The following is a 10,497-nucleotide window of genomic DNA, read 5'->3' as shown; positions in this document are numbered from 1 at the left end:
AGAGTCATGATAAACAAGATATACGCGGCGTTTTTTCCTCAATAGTTTCACCATATTAGCGCTAGCAAGCACTCTCTGCTTATGAGCAAAAAAACAAAACAAAAAAAAGTATTAGGAGTGATGGCGAGAGAGAGAGAGAGAGAGCAGGAAAAGAGAGAGAGCGAGTTTTGAGATGTGAGAGATTTGTGACGTTTAGCGTGTTTGGAGTGTGTAGTTAGTGTGTAGTGTTGTGTATAGTTTTGTGTTGTGTGTCAGAACAATGAGGCGACTGCTGTCTCCAGGTAGAAACAGCAGTGATACACCTGCTGCTGTCAGTCCTGCAGGTATCAGGCTGTGATGTTCTCCTTTATAGTGGACAGAAATTATTTTTTTGGAGTGGCACAAATAATTTGTGTGGCATCTTATTGAATGCAGAACAGCTGATTGTTCTGTAAATAGTTTGAAATGGTTATTTAAAAAGGGTAAAAGGTAAATGGATGCAAATAACTTTGTTGTTTGCAAAACTTGTGCATAGGATTTTAAAATTGACAATTAATGTTTTTTGTCTGATTTTAGATCAATTCTGGTTATACAGTATGACAAAATGAGAACATAACTGTAAATTCAGGCACGTGAGGTTGCGCTAAAAAGAATGATACCAAACAAGGCAAAGCAAATAGTTTTTAAAGGTAAAATGTGGAGGGAAAATCAAGAGTAGTAAAAAAATGGCCAATTATACTCTGGACGCCAGAGGGTTAAACGTTCTTTGTTTTTTAAAAAAGTAACGCAATAGTTACTTTTCCAAGTAATTAATTACTTTTAGAATATTGTAACTGAGTTGCTAACTCAGTTACTTTTTTGAAGTAGTAACTAGTAACTATAATTGAATTACTATTTCAAAGTAACTTGCCCAACACTGGTTTTCAGTGACCGAAAAACACCGTTCACGTGTGGATGAAAGGTGCAAACGCATAGAAAACTCTGCGTTTTTAAAAAATAGCCATCCACGTGCAGACGTAGCCTTAAGGTTTAGAGGAAAGCGAGAAAGCTCCAGAGTAAGATGACCGACATGTCAATCATATCTGGTTTGTGTGCCAGATTTAAATTCTAGTTTGTGTTGTTAGCTGTATGTCTGTGAAGGTTCTCAGTCATCCAGGTCATCTTAGTCTAAGGAGCTTGGAAAGAAAAGCGTCTGGACTTCTTTGAGTTGCTTGAAGACGTTTCACCTCTCATCCGAGAAGCTTCTTCAGTTCTAAGGTCAAATGGCCGAGAGTCCCAGATTTAAACCCAGTGGGAACTCAGCAGTTCATCTGCATCTTAAGGATACAGGACACTCTTTCGAGGATGCCAACGTTCACATTTTGGACAGAGAGGACAGATGGTTTGAAAGAGGAGTGAAAGAAGCCATTTACGTCCACTGTGAGCGACCATCTTTGAACAGAGGCGGTGGTTTACGACACCAACTGTCTGCCATCTATAATCCAGTTTTGAGTTCCCTTCCCAGACGCCTTAACGCCCACTCACATCCTGGGCCATCTGACCTCAGGAAATCACATGATAGAGTGGGGCCAGGTTTCACAATGAGCTCACCCGAAACCCTGGCTTATTGGGACCCTCACCCGCTGTCACACCTTGGCTCATGTGATTAGAGGATCATCAGGGGTTCCTTTGTCCCTCTTTGGGGGGAAACTCCCACTGGGTTTAAATCTGGGACTCTCCACCATTGACCCTTAGAACTGAAGAAGCTTCTCGGATGAGAGGTGAAACGTCTTCAAGCAACTCAAAGAAGTCCAGACGCTTTTCTTTGCAAACTCCTTAGGTTGTTAGCTGTAGTTGTTTTTAGGCCTACTCCTCCTACAGCTGGAGCTTCGCATTATTCAGTGAAACTCCTTTCTAGCAGGTTTCTCATTTTCTTGTACTTTGATATAATCTCTCATTAGCTCACGGCATTGCCTTGTTTTGTAGGCTATTATGTTTATATTGTTTATATTTATATAGTACTTTAAAAGAATAAGTTGAGTCTCTCTTTTGAGTCATTGTCATGATGTCATGATGATTGATTTGAACAGGTCTGTGAAAGATGCTGGTATTCTGGTGTTCAGGGTAATTTGAGGAAAGAACTGGTTGTGTCACAAATGAACCATGCGCTGGTTGAACAGAAGATACTGGTTGAAGGGTTTGATTTTTCCTGTGGATAAGGTGACTCAACTACCAAAGGAGAAAAGCATTACAGCCAAGTAACAGGAAAAAGGACAATGTTGTAGGATTAACCGAGCTGTAAGTAAAGCTACAACTGAAGAAACATAAATTAGAGGTTGTGATAAAGCGGAAAAAACAGAGGCTGAATGAGGACATTTTTAAAACTAAAGCTGCAAATGAAACAGAAATGAAGGAGATGGAGCTTAAAGCTCAAACAAAAAATGCTACCTTTAGAAAAAAAAATACTAGAAGCTTATATTTTATTTCGCTATCTCCTTACAGGTGTTAAAGCATTGCTGGACCTTACTGTTGTACTGTGTTGTAGTTGGTAAAGTTAAGGGCACAAGAGATCTTGTTCATTGGCATTAAGGCTGAACCTTAAACATCTGGATTGGCAGACCGGAGGGTGTGCTCCAATTATATGGGGATCACACTCCTCAGCCTCCCTGGAAGAGTCTATGCTAGGGTGCTGGAAAGGAGACTCTGTATCACCACTGGTGAAGAGAGAGCTGAGTGTAAAAGTGAAGCTCTTGATGTACCAGTTCATCTATGGTGACGAGCTGTAGGTAGTGACCGAAAGAACTAGATTGTGGACAGTGGAAATTAGCTTTCTCTGAAAGGTGACAGGCTTCTCCCTTAGAAATGGGGTGAGGAGTTTGGCTGTCCCGCAAGGGCTCTGAGTAGAGCCACTGCTCCTCCACATCGAAAGGAGTCAGTTAACTTGGTCTGGGCATCTTTATCAATGAGTTGTTTTGGACATGTCCCACCGGGAGGAGGGCCTGAAGCAAACCCAGAACACGGTCTGGGCTTCTGTGCTTAAACTGCTTTGACCCGCCCCTGGAAAAGTGAAAGAAGATGGATGGGAGGTTATTTGCCCTATATTTTCAGAAACTGATGGTTTTATACTTGACAAACTTGATTCAGATTAAGTTATTTGAGCAGAAAACTATGGGATCTTTATCACATGCTTGAAGTAATTCCACATGGTTCCTCCACAGATTGGAGTGGAGCTCAGAGGGTCCCAGTGGTCAGTCTGCCCAGCAGCATCAAACACACCTGGACTCCATATTTATGGTCTGTACATGCAAAACAACTACTTTTATATCTATTCTGTTCACAGTCATCTTCATGCTGCTCTTTGTAGACCAGTGGATTTTCAGTGTGTCCAACATGGATCTTATGTTTGGCTCCATGATTTCAGTCTGATTGGATCATTCATTAGGTATGTTGTTTCAGCTGCTGGAGGACAACATCATCACCTTTGTGAAGAAGGAGCTGAAGAAGATCCAGAAGGTACTGAATCCAGATTATGCAGGATTCTTTGAGAGAAACACAGACGATGATGAGCAGAGGATGAGCAGCAGAGTGGCATTTGTGAAGATGGCAGTGTCCTTCCTGAGGAGAATGAAGCAGGAAGTTCTGGCTGACTGTCTGTATTACAGTAAGAAGATTTCTCTAAAGATTTATGATGGATGAATCAAGCATTTACACTAATGCCCCAACCTATAATTAAACCTGTATACAGTCATTTCTTATCTGGAGTGAAATGATCATGAGCAGTCTTTGGAAGAATTAATGAAAATTCTCTGTGCTTATATAATTGTTATTCAGAATATTTTGCTGAAGTTTGTCAACATAAACTTAAATCTGCACTAAAGAAGAAGTTCCAGTGTGTGTTTGAGGGGATCGCTAAAGCAGGAAACCCAACCCTTCTGAATCAGATCTGCACAGAGCTCTACATCAAAGAGGGAGGGACTGCAGAGGTCAATGATGAACATGAGGTCAGACAGATTGAAACAGCATCCAGGAAACCAGACAGACCAGAAACAACCATCAGACAAGAAGACATCTTTAAAGCCTCACCTGGAAGAGATGAACCAATCAGAACAGTGCTGACAAAGGGAGTGGCTGGCATTGGGAAAACAGTCTTAACACAGAAATACACCCTGGACTGGGCTGAAGACAAAGCCAACCAGGACATCCAGTTCATATTTCCATTCACTTTCAGAGAGCTGAATGTGCTGAAAGAGGAAAAGTTCAGCTTGGTGGAACTTGTTCATCACTTCTTTACTGAAACCAAAGAAGCAGGAATCTGCAGCTTTGAAGACTTCCAGGTTGTGTTCATCTTTGATGGTCTGGATGAGTGTCGACTTCCTCTGGACTTCCACAAAACTACAATCCTAACTGATCCTAGAAAGTCCGCCTCAGTGGATGTGCTGCTGATAAACCTCATCAGGGGGAAATTGCTTCCTTCTGCTCGCCTCTGGCTAACCACACGACCTGCAGCAGCCAATCAGATCCCTCCTGACTGTGTTGGCATGGTGACAGAGGTCAGAGGGTTCACTGACCCACAGAAGGAGGAGTACTTCAGGAAGAGATTCATAGATGTAGAGCAGATCAGCAAGATGATTTCCCACATCAAGACATCACGAAGCCTCCACGTCATGTGCCACATCCCAGTCTTCTGCTGGATCACTGCTACAGTTCTGGAGGATGTGCTGAAAACCAGAGAGGGAGGACAGTTGCCCAAGACCCTGACTGAGATGTACATCCACTTTCTGCTGGTTCAGGCTAAAATAAATAAGGTCAGTTGTGATGGGGGAACAGAGACAGATCCACACTGGAGTCTAGAGAGCAGGAAGATGATTGAGTCTCTGGGAAAACTGGCTTTTGATCAGCTGCAGAAAGGAAACCTGATCTTCTATGAATCAGACCTGACAGAGTGTGGCATCGATATCAGAGCAGCCTCAGTGTATTCAGGAGTGTTCACACAGGTCTTTAAAGAGGAGAGAGGACTGTACCAGGACAAGGTGTTCTGCTTCATCCATCTGAGTGTTCAGGAGTTTCTGGCTGCTCTTTATGTCCATTTGACATTCATCAGCTCTGGAGTCAATTTGCTTGAAGAAACAACCTCCTGGTGGTCTAAATTATTTAGCAAACGAAACCTGCAATATCTCCACCAGAGTGCATTGAACAAGGCCTTGCAGAGTCCAAATGGACACCTGAACTTGTTCCTCCGCTTCCTCCTGGGTCTTTCACTGCAGACCAGTCAGACTCTCCTATGAGGCCTCGTGACACAGACTGGAAGTAACTCACAGACCATTAAGAAAACAGTCCAGTACATCAAGGAGAAGCTAAGTGAGAATATGTCTGTAGAGAAAAGCATTACTCTGTTCCACTGTCTGAATGAACTGAATGATCGTTCTCTAGTGGAGGAGATCCAACAGTCCCTGAGATCAGGAAGTCTCTTCACAGATAAACTGTCTCCTGTTCAGTGGTCTGCTCTGGTCTTCATCTTACTGTCATCAGAAAAAGATCTGGATGTGTTTGATCTGAAGAAATACTCTGCTTCAGAGGAGGCTCTTCTGAGGATGCTGCCAGTGGTGAAAGCCTCCAACAAAGCTCTGTAAGTTAATGTATGTTTCTGTCTGGAGACACAGAGTCTCTGGACTGTGTATTTAGAAAATGAAGAAGTCACTTGGAGAAGCAGGCATGAACAGATTTGTTTTTGCGGAGGAATTTTTATAACTTGAAGAGCGAACTTGCGGCAAGACATTTAATTTGAGCTAATTTTTCTGTCCATTTGTATTTCTAGATTGAGTGGTTGTTTCCTTTCAGAGAGAAGCTGTGAAGCTCTGTCCTCAGTTCTCAGCTCCCAGTCCTCTACTCTGAGAGAGCTTGACCTGAGTATCAACAACCTCCAGGATTCAGGAGTGAAGCTTCTGTCTGCCACACTGCAAAGTCCCCACTGTAGACTGGAAACGCTTAGGTCAGATCTAATGATATTTTATTTGTTTACTAAATGAAATAATATGCAGTTAAACATATACCAGCTTTAAACTTCATGTATTTGTTGTTGTCTGTTAGTATTTTTCATTATTTATAATAGAAAGTAAATTGACCTATTTCATATTTGTTTAAAACCAGACAATGCCAATTCCAGCCACTGAAAGAATATTAAATATTGACAAACCTTTAACTCTGTACTACACCATCAATACTCTTTAATCTATTTTTTTGGGGGGGGTGTTGTCTGTGTTATTTATTTCTAGATTGAGTGATTGTTTACTCTCAGAGAAAAGCTGTGAAACTCTATCCTCAGTACTCAGCTCTCAGTTCTCTAGTCTTAAAGAGCTGGACCTGAGTATTAACAGCCTCCAGGATTCAGGAATGATGCTTCTGTCAGCTGCACTGCAAAGTCCACACTGTATGCTAGAAACTCTGAGGTCAGATCAATGGGTTATTTACCTTCTCATCAAATAATGAAATTTCTAGTTAACTATCTAATAATGGTGAGCGTCATCCATTTGTTGTTTCTTAGTATTTTTCATTATTTCTATTGGCACATATTTCAAATGTGTTGAAAATCAGAAAATAGTAATTCCAGCAAGCCTTTAAATAATATTAAATGTTGCCAAATCTGATAACTCTCTACTTGACCATCGGTACACTGTAGTGCCTGTAATTCAGGTGGTGAAGCAGGTCTCCTTATTGTTAGTGTTAGTTGTGTGCTCAGAGTCAAAAAGAGTCTTATTATAACCAGTTGTTTTACTTTAATCTAGTTCCTTTATTCTTGTTGGTGTTCTTCATATCTAGGGTGAGTGGCTGTTTCCTCTCAGAGAGAAGCTGTGAAGCTCTGTCCGCAGTTCTCAGCTCCCAGGCCTCGAGTCTAAAAGAGTTGGACCTGAGCAACAATGTCCTCCATGATTCAGGCGTGGTGCTTCTGTCTGTTGCAGTGGAGAGTCCACACTGTTGCCTAAAAAGTCTAATGTCAGGATTCATTCTTTCCCAGTATTATTTAGAATCTGTCTTGCATTACTAAATAAAAGGCAAACCTATACAATTGTCAGGTTATTTTTATTTGCTTTTGGTTGCATTATTAGATAGTGAATTACTGCCAGTAAATTCACACCAAGTTAATACAAAACAAATGTCCCAGCAAATATAACATTAATTTGGCATGCGCTAACCATGTGGCGAAGTATGCAATGTGCATTAAAGTCTTGTGTTGCCTTTAGCTTCCATATCCTTCATGTGTGAAAACAGCTCTAAGTACCAGTTTGGAAGTCAGTTGATCTTCATGTGTGTAAAATAAGACAATAGTAATACCAGGCAATCCCAAAACAACATAAACTATTGCTACATCTGGTAATTCCTCAATGAATATTTAAAACCATTTTTTAAATTTTTGTTCTTTATTTCTAGATTAAGTGGCTGTTTTCTTTCAAGGAGAAGCTATGAAGCTCTGTCCTCAGTTCTCAGCTCACAGTCCTCTAAACTGAAAAAGCTGGACTTAAGTAACAACAACTTACAGGATTCAGGATTGAAGTGTCTGTCAGCTGCACTGCAGAGTCGTCATTGTACACTGGAAGCTCTGAGGTTAGATTAAAGGATGATTTATTTTTAATCAAATTAAATAATCAGTTAAAGATGTAGTTACTAAAGGTTAAAGTCATAATTTTCTTGTTGTATCTTACCATTTATCATTATTGTCAGTGACAGTAAAGGTCTGTTTCTGATATATTTTAAATACAGCAATAGCAGTTCTAGCCAGTCCTAAAAAAAACATTAAATGTTTCCAAACCTAGTAAGTCCTCCATGCAACATTGATAAACTTTAAATTTAACTACTTTTGTCTGTTTGTTTGTTAATTTATCAGACTGGGTGGCTGTAATCTCTCAGAGAAAAGCTGTGAAATTCTGTCCTCAGTTCTCAGCTCCCAATCCTCTAGCCTGAGAGAGATGGACCTGAGTAACAACGACCTGGAGAATTCAGGACTTAGATTTCTGTCTGCTGCACTGGAGAGTCCACATTGTACACTACAAATTCTCAGGTCAGGATTCAGTCTTTTACACTCCAAAAAAGTCATAATACTTCACGGGAACTTCGAGTCCTTTTTGATGAAGTTAGTTAATTGCTTCCTCTGATCATTTTTATAAACTCTTTATACAATTTCAAACATCGGATATCGGAGAGAAATAAAAAATGTAATCAGATCCATTAAATATTAAGAAAGCACCTCACAAAACTTGCAACAGGGCGTAACTCGGCTCATAACCATAGCACGTCGGAGCAGTATGCGTCACGTGATAGAGCGGCTGTGTGTATTTGTAGCCTAGCTAGCAAACCAGCATTTCATCTCGGAGGAAGTTATCCCCGAGAGAAGTAAAGCAAGTGTTTAAGTTCATCTCTGAATGTTTGTAAAGCATTCCCACGTTAAGCTTAACAACCGATATATGGAGCGACTGCCTCTTCTCTCTCCCTCCCTCTCCTGCTGCTACTTAATGAAACTGCTTAATGATCAGTTGATCGGCTTTTCTGTCGGGAGTCCGTCTCTCTTCTTTGTTTTTGGCCCACTTTGCACCAGAAAGAGGAAACCAGCGGCTGAACAACAGCAGTACGTTTAACCTTGATAAGCTGTTGTTAGAATTTATTTAATATTACTTTCTAGACCAGGATCCTTTTCTACACAGCTGACGGCTGGTAACTGTGCAGGGGCGGATCTAGCAAAGTTTAGCCAGGGGGCCCGATAGGGCATTAACAGGGAAAAGGGGGCACAAAGACATACTTATCTTTCTTATTCTCATTTAAAATTTCTAGCTTTTAATAAATAATTATCAGAATCTTACACCCAAGATTCTGATAATGGGCAGGGATAGCTCAGTAGGTAGAGTGCCTGCCCCATGATCGGAAGGTCGGGGGTTCGACCCCACTGAACGGCTACCCTGAGGTACCCCTGAGCAAGGTACCGCCCCTACACACTGCTCCCCGGGCGCTGCACTGGTGGCTGCCCACTGCTTCACTGGGTGAATGGGTTAAATGCAGAGGAGTAATTTCCCTTCGGGGACTAACACAACACACTTTACTTTACACTTTACAAAGTTTTAATCTGATGTAAAATGTGTAGAAGTCCATTACTGTATATAGTAAGTGTTAAGTCTAATATACCCTAGTAAGCTATAGTACTTTTTCTTTTGGGAAGGTACCATCTGTGCAGTTTGCAATTGTGTTGAAGAAAGATGTTGAATCTATTTAATTATTCTTGAAAAATAATTTAATTCTGTGCATTTTTTTTTCACACTGCATCAAATAAAAGTTGATTACGTCGATTAAGCATCATGAGGTGGAGGGTCGGCGGTGGTTCCCTATTTTCTTTTTTTTTTGCTGGGAGTTTGCAACCCTATTTGTTAGTTTGCTTAATATTTCTGCTAAGTACTCTTTAAAATACCAGAATAGGGGGGATGGAGTAGGTTTAAGTTTATTAGATTGATCAGTATTGCTGAACTATGAAATATTTTGGGTGCAGTGTATTTTTTACATACAGGTATAACGGAATAGCTTTAGCGTTGTTGTTAAAAAAACAAAAACGATTTTCAATTTTTTTGTAGTTTATTGCACTGTTTTGCAATTTATATAATTACTATGCACTTAATGCATACATATTATTTAACATTTGGGCTATAATGGTTGTATTGATGTATAGCAACTTTAAATGCTCCCAAAAATGGCACTACAGCATGTAAAAATATAATATAAGCTCTGGCGGACTTGGTTCTATGGTAGGTCTTAAAGCGTTAATTAATAGAATATTTTTTGCTTGAAAGTAGTGAAAAAAATCTGCCAATGAAATGTTACTTTATAGCTGATTGTGTCTTATTTTAAGTATGATGAGATATTTTAACTAGGAATTAAACAAATATACTTGGGAAGATTTTGAGTTTTTACAATGGAGTCAAGTGGTGATCTTGTTCAGGTCACCTCTATTTAATATTGTAGAGTCGACTGCTATACAACTTGATCCAAATTTTGATATTGACTGTCACTCTATAAATGTAACTTGAATTAAATTAATGAAATGAATGTAAAACAAAGACAAACCATTGGATGAGTGTTTACAGATGGATTGTTATTTTGTGTATCTGCAGTTTATCACGCTGTCTTATCACAGAGGAAGGTTGTATGTTTCTGGGATCAGCTCTGAGCTCCAACCCCTCCCATCTAAAAGAGCTGGATCTGAGCTACAATGACCCAGGCGATTCAGGGATAAAGCTGCTGTCAGCTGGTATAAAGGATCCACGCTGGAGACTGGACACTCTCAGGTAAAATATAAAAACATTATCAAAGCAGTAGCAATTGCTGTGGCAGACCACAACACCACTACGAGCTGCTGCTGCCACAAATTGAGCCAGTCCTGTCTTGCATTCGATCGGCAGCAGTTAACAGGTTTTGTTTCATCAGCATTCTTTACACAGACAAACTGTACCCTGCATAACACTAATTTGCCAATCCTTCTGGGAAAAAAAGTTCATTATTTTTTTG

The 10,497-nt window shown here is 40.3% G+C and overlaps 1 pseudogene; it reads left to right on the top strand.

Annotated features, from left to right (window-relative positions):
- The first annotated feature begins 3,558 nt into the window (after window positions 1–3,558).
- The window catches only part of LOC134624184 (NACHT, LRR and PYD domains-containing protein 3-like), a 189,929-nt pseudogene continuing 182,990 nt past the window's right edge, over window positions 3,559–10,497 (top strand).

This window comes from Pelmatolapia mariae, linkage group LG3_W, assembly GCF_036321145.2.
Source record: "Pelmatolapia mariae isolate MD_Pm_ZW linkage group LG3_W, Pm_UMD_F_2, whole genome shotgun sequence".
Lineage (NCBI taxonomy): Eukaryota > Metazoa > Chordata > Actinopteri > Cichliformes > Cichlidae > Pelmatolapia > Pelmatolapia mariae.
Note: the sequence above shows the minus strand (reverse complement) of the source record. Positions and strands in the feature narration are given on the sequence as shown.